The 12,270-nt window shown below is 36.7% G+C and overlaps 1 long non-coding RNA gene across 2 annotated transcripts in view; it reads right to left on the bottom strand.

Moving 5' to 3' along the window:
* LOC145693183 (uncharacterized) overlaps positions 1-4,906 on the bottom strand; it is a 48,259-nt gene extending 43,353 nt beyond the window's left edge. The window contains exon 1 of one of the 2 annotated variants that reach the window (XR_014132724.1): positions 4,597-4,906. This is a non-coding gene — a long non-coding RNA (uncharacterized LOC145693183). The remainder of the gene's footprint in view (positions 1-4,596) is intronic. The other variant, XR_014132725.1, reaches the window with a different exon arrangement.
* Positions 4,907-12,270: the final 7,364 nt, after the last annotated feature.

Raw genomic sequence — 12,270 nt, 5'->3', positions numbered from 1 at the left:
ACTACCAATGTGTTTGGTATCTCTGAAACGATTTGAAATAACAATTGTTGTAAATAGCGTTATAAGCATTTAAGTCTTTTGGAAGCATCTGCATGATGAGACGTGATATACTGTGATCATATACTGTGTCCGCGGCTCTCGAAAACGGTTGAACATAATGAACCGAACAAAAACTCAAATAGGAAATGCCACGGGGCACACCGAATGGTGTTGTCGCGGCGCCTCCCGGGGCCGCCTTTCATGGGGTACCAGGGCCAAACTTTAAAATCTTAAATGGAAACATGGGGCGAGTAATACCTCGTTCCATAGATACTTAAAAAGTAAAACGTGCTGTGCAAAAGATTTTTCACATCGGTGACCGTTTTCAAAATGGCCGTCAAGACATGGAGCCTGTATCAGATAAAACGTCCAGTACCACTAGACCCCTAATATGTAAATAGTTGGAGATAAATGAATAGAATAAAACTCGTATAGGAAAGCACAGAGGGTATTTATCATTCCATGGCTCGAATACAATGCAACGGAAAAAAAAGATTATTAAAGTATAATTGACATGATGCAAAAGAGGAAATGATAAAAAATGATCTTTCCGACCTCTGTCCGTAAGTAAGTGAAGCGGGAATGAATGGTAAAATATCAAATGAGAACCTCACTTTTTATTTGCAATAGATATGGTTTGTCTGAAACACTTGTGTATACAAATGACTGGTATTATAATGAATAAAAATAAAGTGAAATAAGGTGAATAAAAATAAGGTGAAATTCAAGTTTAACAACATTTTACCCGCCCCTTCGCCTCTGATAATTTAACGCATTGCGTGCAAGATTTTTGGGACATATCTGCATCAGTATGTACAGTTTCGTTACTAAGGATCACAACTGAAATTACCGTTGAAAGTTATTCGGAATGTAACTGTGGACATCTCAGTGAAACTCATATTCTATCACATGCAAGAAGACATAGAAGGAAAAGAAGCGAACCAATATCATGCAGACGACTGTTGAACAAAATCAACGTTTGTAAACATTGTTCTAAAATTGCATTGTTCGACAAATTGGTTTTGCATTTCAGTTGATTCATTTTTGCATCAAACTATTGCCTGCAATCAAAATGGAAGGTACCATTTAACAAGAATTTTACATACTTTATCCCACTACAGAGACATTTATCTCTTATAAAAACACATTTCAAATAACTATGTTTCGTAGATACAATTTGCAAAAACTAAGGCTCTCATTTGCAATTTCACTGATCCTTCGCGATACACTCACTTACGGAGCGAGGTTGGAGCGATTATTTTCTAGGAGTTAGATTTGTTTCTTTCCATTATGGCACTTTCACTCTAATTATCTATTCGACTGTTGCAACATTCCCGAGCTATAGAATGATAAGTAACCTCTGTGGTTTCCTATTCGAATATTTGTTCTGGTGTTTTCATATTACTGGATACTGGACGTTTTACCTAATGCAGGTACCATGTCTTGGAGGTCATTTTGAAAACGGTGACCCATATGAACAATCTTTTGCAACAGCACTCTTTAGTTTTTAAAGATATGTCGAAGAGGTATTCACCCCATGTTTCCATTTACAATTTTGAAGTTTCGCCCTGGGCCCCCATGAAGGATGGCCCTGGGAGTCTCCGCGACAATATCAATCGATGTGCCACATGACATTTCCTGTTTGAGTTTCTGTTCGGTTCATTTATGTTCAACCGTTTTCATATTAGTGGTACTGCACGTTTTACTGTATATGATAGAAGCAACATGTCTTGGCAGCCATTTTGAATACAGTGCCCGATATGAAAGATCTTTTGCCACAACGCTTTTTAGTTTTTCAAGATCTATCGAACGAGGTACCACTCACTCCTTCTTCCATTTAAAATTAAAGTTGGGCCCCGGGAACCCATGCAGGGCGGACCTGGGTGGCACCGCGACCATATTATATATATATATATATATATATATATATATATATATATATATATATATATATATATATATATATATATACAGAGAGAGAGAGAGAGAAAGAGAGAGAGAGAGATTGAGAGGGAGAGGGAGGGAAAGAGACAGAGAGAGAGAATTCTATTCGCATCAGCAGTGGATTTTGTTTCGGGAGAGGCTTGAGGAACGAGTGAGAAACATTTGCGCTGTACGTGCAATGCAAAAAATTATCACAAATTTATTTCGGGAGGGGTTTGAGCCCGATAACCACCCCCTAAATACGCCCATGTACATCAGTCAACCGTTCTTATATTATCTAATACAGCAACGAAACAAATTTTGAGTGAAGGAAATTTTAGTATTTATCTATATCAATATTCGAGACGAGACCGAGACTTTCGAGACTGACCTAAGTCTCGTCTCGGTCTCGTCTCGATCTATAGAGGTCTGTCTCGGTCTCGGTCTCGTCTCGGTATTTCAAAGTCCGTCTCGGTCTCGGTCTCGTCTCGGTATATAAAAGTCCGTCTCGGTCTCGGTCTCGTCTCGATAATTCGAGACGAGACCGAGACGAGACCGAGACTAGTCTCGGTCTCGGTACCATCCCTACAATGCGTGCCCACACAGGGCCGCTGAAGTATTGGAAACACTTGAACGCGAAGATATTACAAATCTGCAATGGTCTGCTTACTCTCCGGATCTCAATCCTATTGAACATGCCTGGGATGTCCTTGACAGACGTGTTTCTCAACGAACTCCCACTCCCCGAACCGTGCAAGAACTAATAAACGCCATGCTAGAGGAGTGGGACAATATCCCCCAAGGACTTCTCACTAGTTTAGTAGGCAGTATGAATAACAGATGCAGAATGTGCATTGGTGTCCGAGGAGGTCACACATCTTACTGAGGTAGACCCATTTTACGTGGCTGTTTGGACATGCTCCAAATAGCATCTTTTTCTTTTTTCGTTTTCTTCTTTTTCCATGTGACGCAATCTATACCATTTTCCATTATAATAATTGAACACTGTCTCTACTGTATATGTACTGCGTTTCATTTCTTCTTTCATTGTTTATTCTAAAAACTGGCACTGTTCCTTAGCATTTGTCAAGCAGTATATATATGAGCAAAGTACGTATAAAAAGTAAGAAAGAACTCACATACACTATGTGCGAATTGTATGTGATAAGCATTTAGTATTTCATCCTCAATAAAAGATGTACTACTTCAAACTTCTCCCTATATCAACCTGGAAATCACGTTAATATTAATCCAAGGACGATCTTAGAAGTTATTTTATAGTTTTAATAAAGAATTTCCTCCCTTATAACTAGACTACTGACTAATGACACCATTATAATTTGAGAAATAGTATATTATGAATCCTGTAACAAAAATGTACTGCATTTGCTTTTTAAAATATATTTTACTTCAATCTAATTTATCTTTCTTGCACTTCTCTTCCGCGTGGATTTATACACTACTGTATAACTAACCATTCCAGCTTTTTTATTCTTTGTAGGGACTCCATCTCTCAAATATGAGATAAATTTGAGTTCCATACACTTCCTTTTCGTTCTCTGTGTCTCAGGTATATTTCGTTGGTCTTTGACTAAAAGGGTAAATAAAAAAAGTCATAAAATGTTTTGTACTCAATGAGTCAGAAGCATGACCATTACATAAAAACGATTTTTTTAAAAAAGTGGAGTCTTTGGAAATGATGAGTGTGGAGAAGCATGGAGAGAATTAGCTGGATTGAATGGATAACAAATAAGGAAATGTTACAAATAGTAACGGGAAAAGAACAATTTTCGATGTAATTGAAAATAAGATGAAAAACGGGTTTGGACATTGGGCAAGATGAAGAAACTATAACACGAGATAATTTTTATTTATTTCTTCGTTTGTTTAAAGTTTAAAGCATTCTATATATGTCCATTAGGTTAAAGGAGATGATTAATGAAAAAGAATAATAGTGAAATTGAAAATTTCTGCTCTCCCATTGGGATGAAGGACGTGCTAGAAGGTATGTTTTAAGACTAAGAAAAAGGTAGCGAAAGAGTCTACAGTTAATGGATGATATTAAAACAGAAAAATCGTACTGAAGGTGGAGAATTTAGCTGAAGACTGCATTTAATTTTCTCAGTAAAATACCTACGATGATAATGATGGTCTCAGGTTCGAAATCATGTGGTAACACATTCCTCTTTAGAATAAAATATAACTCTAGGATATCACAGTAAACAAATGTAAGAAATGAAACATATTGTAGCATCAAAATGTGAGAATATGGGTAACTGCAAATTAAGAAAATATGCCAGTTATAAATTGAGAATATTCTAGCCTACATTGCAGCATAATTAAGACCAATTAATTAAAAAAAAAGGTGAAATATTTAACATCCCACGGTTATGTCCTTTTGGTTAAAGAAGACAGACGACAAATGAAAGCTGAAATAATTAGTGGAAAAAGGATGTGGGAACAAACGGAAGAACCCTGGGAATAAATAAAAATCCACAGACAGGAAAGACAATTTGAGTGTGAAAGTTATTATATGGTGGCCTTGCACTTATTTTAAACTGAACCATTCAGACAAAAAGACAAGAAAGAAAAAAAAAAAACGAAAACCTTAAATTACATTTACAATTACCTCACCTTTTGTCATTTTCTCAAAAGAAAATTCCAGAAGGAAATTCAACCTTTAGAAACTATTTCAAAGAGTATTTTATCCTTAAATCAACGAAGGAAAAAATAGTGCTACTTACAAGGCTAAAGAGAGCTTCTCGTGCTCACTGCGTGATAGCCGCAATTGGGAAGAATAATAGGTTGTTCGTTGTTAGCCCAGGGTCAACTCTGCGCGCTACAATCAGAACGTTTTGTCCCTCACATACAGTACAACACACATACACACATACTCATATACACACACACAGTATCTGCCTGACACTCGACTGAGATAACCATTGCATCATCATTCTATATACAAACAATATTTTCTAATTTTTTTCTTTCTTTTTTTAAGGATCTGCTGATCCCTCTTTTCCTATCCAAGGAAACGACAAAATCGACCAATTAAAATGTTAGAAATGAGTCGTTAAGGAAGCTGTAAGCAAGAAGGCTGTCACTGGTGTTTGTGCTGCGGCCTTGTTTGCAAATTTGATAATTGGTATCTGTTTACAAAATTAGTAGCTTCAATTATTATAGAGTCAAAGTTATACATTATATTTAGGATTTTAAGGTTCAGAGTTCATTTTAATCTTTCCCTAAGCTCTTTAGTAGCACAGATTGGCTTATCTCCACCAGTATTTTTGGTTTTGTGCTTCTAAAGTTTCTACTACTTATCCCTACTATTTGCACTTGTTTTGATCAAACAAATTGTTGAAACTAATTTACCAGTTACGAGATAAGCAAATTCTACACTGAAAAAAAAAAAGGACTAGAATTTCCGTGCGGGTATATCTTATTTACGCAGGTGCGTTCCTTAAGTAATGTAATTTCATGTATAAAAGTACAGCAGGTGGGAACACCATGCCAAGTCTGGAGTTCGGCGTCGTGTTAAAAATATCTTTCCTCTCTTTCCTTCTCACAGAATGATATTACGTCTTATTACTCTCGTAAGGTAGGGAGTCACAGATTTAGGAAGAACCAAGAGGGGACAGTCGTAGGAAAATGGTAACAACATTATATACGTAAGTTACCACCGTCGGAATGGGTATGGGTTTAATTCTAGATTTGAAATGGTGGTCCAAGAATACAAAATGTTCGTTGGACAGTGGTGTAGATCGTGCTACGAACGAAACAACATTACTTAATGTGATGACGCGCGTAACCTGGTAAAAACAGCATTTACATGCCAACTGGATTATGCATTTTTCTCCGAGTACACATTAAAAATGGAATCAGTACAACAGGGTATACAGAAACGTTATCGAAAGGAAACGGTTAAAGCTTCTAAGTAAATGTTATTTTATCATCATATTTTGTTAAAGTGGACGGGAGACTTAAACTCGGAAATTCCTTTACGTACATCACTGAATCGGCATCATTCAAATTTTGTCCTGTCAAAATACGGTGTTCTTCTAAATTGTTGTTTCTAACTTACCAATAGATAGTAGAGAAGATAACTCATATTGTATATAAAGTCCAATATCATTAATGATTTATCACAGGCCATGTGAACTATGGTGGACAATATCGCGCCTAGGGTTGCCAACTTCTGAAAACGAAAATACCGGCCACCCTGCTGGAGTACGGATACTCTTAACATTATGACATCATCGCTCGTCCAAAATGTGAACAACCTAAAGGTGGTTTCTTCACATAAAATTGAGCGATTCGGAGTTCGAACTCTAGTTACTTTTGAAGCATTTATTAAACTTGCATAGGGTCTATTCCAGTTTCGCTTGAGTCGGCACATGTAATTTTTGTAGTCTATCATCAATAATATATTGTGTTTAAAATAGAAAAGCAAACATAATTGACAATATAATTACGGCATGCACAAAATATATTTGAAAAATAAGTCTTGAGCTGGTAATGTGTCACAATGCCTATATACTTTTACTGGATCTGAATGCATTATTTAATTGGAAGATATAACTGAGGATGAAGCAGTGCTAGCTGCGCTCTTGAAATGTACTTTTTTTTTTTTTTTTTTTTTTTTTTTTTTTTTTTTTTTACCTTTAGCAGTTTTTGATAAGTTCAGTAAATTTTACTGTCTTCAACCCTTGAGCAAATTAGGTGCACGACAGGTCAATATCAAAACGAATTATAAACTCTGCTTTAACCATGTTCATCGACGAACGATTCCTTTCATCACTCCAAAATAATCTGAATAGAACAGAGAATAGAACTAGTAGGAGGAAAAATTACCTGACATTTAACGTCCGGTTTTGAAGTTGTACCGGACATCGGACAAGAAGGTCAAAAACCGAACTGTCCGGTAAAATAACTGTCAGCTTTCTCGAAGCATTATCATTTGTTTGCAATTACAGCGATATCTCAACCACGGGTGTCTCTGGAGGGGGGACGAGGGGGACGAGTCCCCCCAATATTTTGAAGTGTAAAATATTCAATAGTTTATTCTAAGTTAATTTATTTACTAACGACAGAATAACATATAAATAATAGTAATTATTAGGGCCCGGAAGCTGAGGAAAAATCCTCTTTTTCACAAGTGCCCGAAGACGAGGCTAAACAAAATATATGTTCATTTTGGGTCATTGTAGGACAGAAAATTGTCAATTTTATTTGTCCTTTTTTTTTTTTTTTTTTTTTTTTGCCTTATTCGGCGTATTTTTGTTTATTGGTCTTTTTCTAAGCTTTTCATAGGTCTTAACATCTTTTTTTGGACTTCATCTTTCGACAAACTAGCCATTAACTCGAATCACCACCAACTCTTAAAAATCTTTTCTTTAGTAAAGAAAATTCAAAAGATAAGACATTCTTCAACGACTGGACTCATAAGACCAGATGTGAAACAATCATAAGTCAGATAAGAAGGCTTAAAAATAGGAATTTCGTAGCACTACGGTATGTGTTGCATGTTTAGAGTTGAATTGCGGAAACTTCGCGCAGACCGTATCGGCTGTTTGGAGTTGCGTATTTAGGGGGACTATTAGGCTGAAAGCCCTCCTCGAATTCTTTTTTTTTTAATCATTTTCTCGCATCTGCAAATGGAGATTTTGTGACCTTTTTAGTACATATCCCGCCGAAAAAAATTAAATACGCTATTGGCTGCTTGAGATTGTGTTGCAAGTCAGAATCGCATTAGAACCCGCCCTACCTCCTTCTGAAAAATGGCTTCGAAATTATTAAAATCACTGTAATAAAATGTAAACCATAGATTAGGACTAGGAAAGGAGCAACAAATCTCTTGCATAGGTGAAAATTTTGTCTTGAGCTGCTCTGGAAAAGGCCTAATAAAAATTTATTTTCGTACGTCTTGCTGCTCAAGGCTGTAGGTAATTTTGTTCTTTACTTACAATTTAAAGCTCCAAATATTTAAATATTTTTATTATGTGCCAACTGACACAGATCAATTATAATTTCAGAGTGTTAGAATTCTCCAAAAGTGTCCGGCTTCTAGTTATCTTCTAAAAGTACTCAAATGTAGGATTTAACCTGGACAACAGAAGCAGTAATGCAAATTGAACGACAAAGCAAAGCATTCTTCTATTGATAATGTTTCTTTCAACTGTATACTGTATATTACCAGAAGCTTGTATTTCTTGAGCGTTATATTCATTCAATATGCAATTCTAATTAGATTGGGTCTGATTTTTACGGCCTTTTTTTCAGTTTTTCAGTCCTTTTTTTAAATATATTTTTAGGTCTTTTTTATAGGTCCTTTTTAGGCAATTTTTAGTGGACAATCATAAATGATTAGGTTCGTCACTGACGGTTTGGTAACTGCGTACTGCGAGTTATTGGCTGCTGCCATACGCCAATTCAGGTGACGCGGATTATATTTTTCAATAACTTAGAAATTACGAATACAAATATTATATTTTTATTGCTATCGACGACTTTTAACTATCTATTAAAATTATTTACCTTAAAAAAAATATATCCCCATATTCAATGTGTGGGGCACGGAGATATTCCAAAAAATGACGATCGTACGCTTTTTCGATGTATCCCGTTTCGATCTTACGCCTGCTTTCCTTTATATATTTTCAAGAAAATGATTGTTACTTAATACTGCATGGATATATTGTTTTGGTCGTATGGAGGTAACTGCTTTTGATGATATGCCGTTGTCAGTCATACTCCGTGTCAATCCTATGCATGGAATCAGTAATAAATATGAGTACAGGTTACATGCATACAAATGCATTTCTATAGTTTCCTAATAAAACTATATTTGTTTAGCAGAAAAATGATTGGTGTAACACAGGGATGCAAATATGCAACAAAATTTTACTAGCCCAAGAAAAAAGCTACTAGCCCACATCCCACAATAGAAATCATTTACTTATCTTCGGCATGATATTAAATACTCGCCCGGCACCAATGAACCACTCGTCCTCCGCGGGAGATTGTTCGAGTGGTTATTTGCATCTCTCTCTGGTGTAACATAAAACACATTTGTACTCTTTATTTATCTTCTAGTTCACCTCAACCATAGATTGGTGGGCAACATGAAAATTTTAAAACTTTTCTCTCCCTTGGGGGAGCTCTTTTATACTTTGATGAGGTCTCTTCCACGTAACTGCATCTACATATTCTATCCTTGGTTTTCCTCTTTCTGGTTTTCCTTCTGCCTTTCCCTCTATCAGCACAGTGATCCAATCGGAGTGCCGAATAAGGTGGCCAAGCATGCTGTTTCTTCTTTTTCCTATTATCTTCATAATCTGTCGTTCTTCATTAGCTTCCTTTAGTATGTCTTGATTCCTTTTCCTTTCGGTCCATGACATGCGCAGCATTCTGCGCCAACACCACATTTCAAATGCTTCCAGCTTGGATATTTCAGCTTTTCTCAATGTCCACGTCTCTGATCCGTAAAGCGCCACACTCCATGCCACCGATACCAAGTTCTTAATAAATCGTTTACGAACGTCCAGCGACACATTTCTTGATGTTAGTAATCCTCTTTTCCTATTGAATGCTTGTTTAGCCTGCGCTATTTTGGAACTTACGTCTTTTTCACTTCTTCCGTCCGAAGATATTAGACTTCCTAAATAGGGGAACGTCTTAACGTCTTCGATTTTTTCTAGATGTAGCCATACATTTGCTTCTTCCTGTCCGGTTCTTGTGCACTTTATTACTTTGGTTTTCTTCTTACTTATCTTCATTTTGCATGATTTTTCCAGTTGGTCGTTCAAGTTTGAAAGTACTTCCTGCAAGTCCTTTTCGTTCTCCGCTATCAATGCTATGTCATCAGCAAACCTTATTGTGCTGAAAACCTGGCCATTTACTTTTACGCTTTTCTCGTTTTTATCAAATAATTCTTTCATAGCCTCTTATAGGCTCTACATAACAATCGTAGTATATAAAACTAAGTGGTAATACTTCAGGATTGCTTATTGTCCTATCGAGTGTAGAATAACTCCGGTTCAGGCTACATAGACGTAGTGTCTGGAAGAATTGAACTACCCAGAGTTTCGTTGCATGATTTACTCAGTGGCGCAAATCAAATCCCGGGGAGTAGAGGAGGACATGTCCCCTCCAATCTTGAAACTGGCGGGACTGTATCCCCAATAATACGATTTGCTTTTTTTTTTTATTTTATTTTATTTTATTTTATTTTATTTTTTTTTAGAAATGTGATGATTTGTGTCTGGTTGCCACAAAGGAAAGTGAGATTAAATTGATGTCCCCTCAGAATAAGTCTCAAATCTGCCCGCCTCCTAATGTTGAAGACAACTCTGCTCCCCTGATCCTCCACAGCCTATCTTTTTCAACTTCATAAATATTTTGAACATCGCTTAAAAACATAGAAACGGTCTTATCCGTTCCCCCCAATGTTGAAGACAGATTTGCGCCGCTGGATTTGCTCACCCTAGCCATGATTCTTCCTAATGGTAAAAATGAAAGTTCCTTAATCTTGATTTATTTTATTGATCAGTGTTTCATATGTACTGTTTATTGCATTATCTTGACTATTTGTTATTTGTAAAATAAATTCTGCATAAAGTAGTACGTACTGCAAATCGTAATTTTCTGTGAGGTGGAAGAAATTAATAGATTCTCCATTATTTTATTCGATTCGGGAGTACTAGAGTTTGATGATTCTAGTAGCTTTCTGGAACTAGTTAATTTCATTGTACAGCGCATAGCAATGTGGTGTTAAACAATTAATGTTATCTTTTTCCTTCTCAAGTAAACAACAGGAAGCAAGTTGCATCAGAGGAAGAATGTCTCAATATTGCTATAGCTTGGTGTGCAAAACCTCTATTTTATAAGATGATATAATGCGACCACGAAAATCGCGCACTCAACAAGGAAATAATCTATTTTAGACTGAAGGCTTCAATAACAATTGCCAATACTGGAAAGATAATCGTTATAGCATATACGTAGGATATAAGGTTCCAAACTATGGATGACCCATTCTGGAACAAATATTTGACGATAGAAGTGTACATAATCACTTATCTGGGGTTAGTTAGAAATCCAAGAACACATCTTTTACTAGTCAGATTTGTATAATAATATTAACAACAATAAAATTAAAATACAATTTAAATTGTAAAGCTATATTTATAAACATTACATAATTAGTATCTATTGAAGCTTTCCTGGCGACGTATTGTGAACAGGTCTTCTCGGGCTAGCAGCCAAGTAAATACTGTTATATCTTACGAAGTTTCGAGGGCTGACATCGTCCTCATCTTCAGGCGAATATGATGGTGCAATGGAGTGTATGGAATATATATACTCATGTATGTATGATTGGACTCTTCTGATTGGTGGTTGAAATGGCGGTTTCTGATTGGTGCTTGAAATGGCGGGATATGATTCGTGTCCATGTTTTACTCAGTTGGAAACCTAGGAGTGAAAGTACAGCGCCTTGTGGAACACCTGCTTTAATAGGTCTAGACGTGGATTTAATACCGTCAACAGACACATGGAATTTTCTGCCAATGAGGTAGGAACGCAGTAAATGCAGAAGACGATCTGAGAAACCTTGCGTGTATAGTTTATATAATAGTCCAGCTAACCAGACTTTATCAAAGGCTTTTGAGACATCCAAGTAGACTCCAAGGGTGTGTTGTTTTCTGTTGAAAGCCACTGTTAGATGATCCACTACTCGCACGAGTTGTGTAGTAGTGCTATGTTGGGCACGAAACCCGAACTGATGAAATGGTAGAAGGTCTCTAGTAGCTACATGCTGTTTCAGCCTCCAGAGAAACACACGTTCAAAGAGTTTACTTAGGTGTGACAGAAGACTTATTGGCCTATAGCTTTCCGGGAGAAGATTCTTCCCGGGCTTGGGGATGGTGATAATACGAGCTTCCTTCCAGGTCTTCGGGAAATAGCATAAGTGAAAGATGGCATTAAATAAATATGTTAGGAAGACCAGTAGTTTTCTGGTTGGATGTCTTAGAATATCAGATCGAATTCTGTCGGGCTCGGATGCTGTCTTCGCCCGCAGACATTTGATGTATCCTTCTATTTCTCGAGGTGTAACTAAGATGATGTCATGTGTAGGTTTTTGTGTAGTTAGGCTATGTAGTGTGGTTCGGATGTGCTGTTTGAGATAGGGATCAAGGCGTGCTCTGTTAGGCTGGAACTGTTGTTCCAGGGAGTCAGCGAAAATATCCGCTGGCGACTGTGGGTCTTGAGTCAGTCCTTATGGGCCTTAAAGGACTCTATCTCTGGAAG

This window comes from Thermobia domestica, chromosome 8, assembly GCF_964235325.1.
Source record: "Thermobia domestica chromosome 8, izTheDome1.hap1.1, whole genome shotgun sequence".
In the NCBI taxonomy this organism is placed as follows: Eukaryota; Metazoa; Arthropoda; class Insecta; order Zygentoma; family Lepismatidae; genus Thermobia; species Thermobia domestica.
This window is presented reverse-complemented; position numbering and strand designations above follow the sequence as displayed.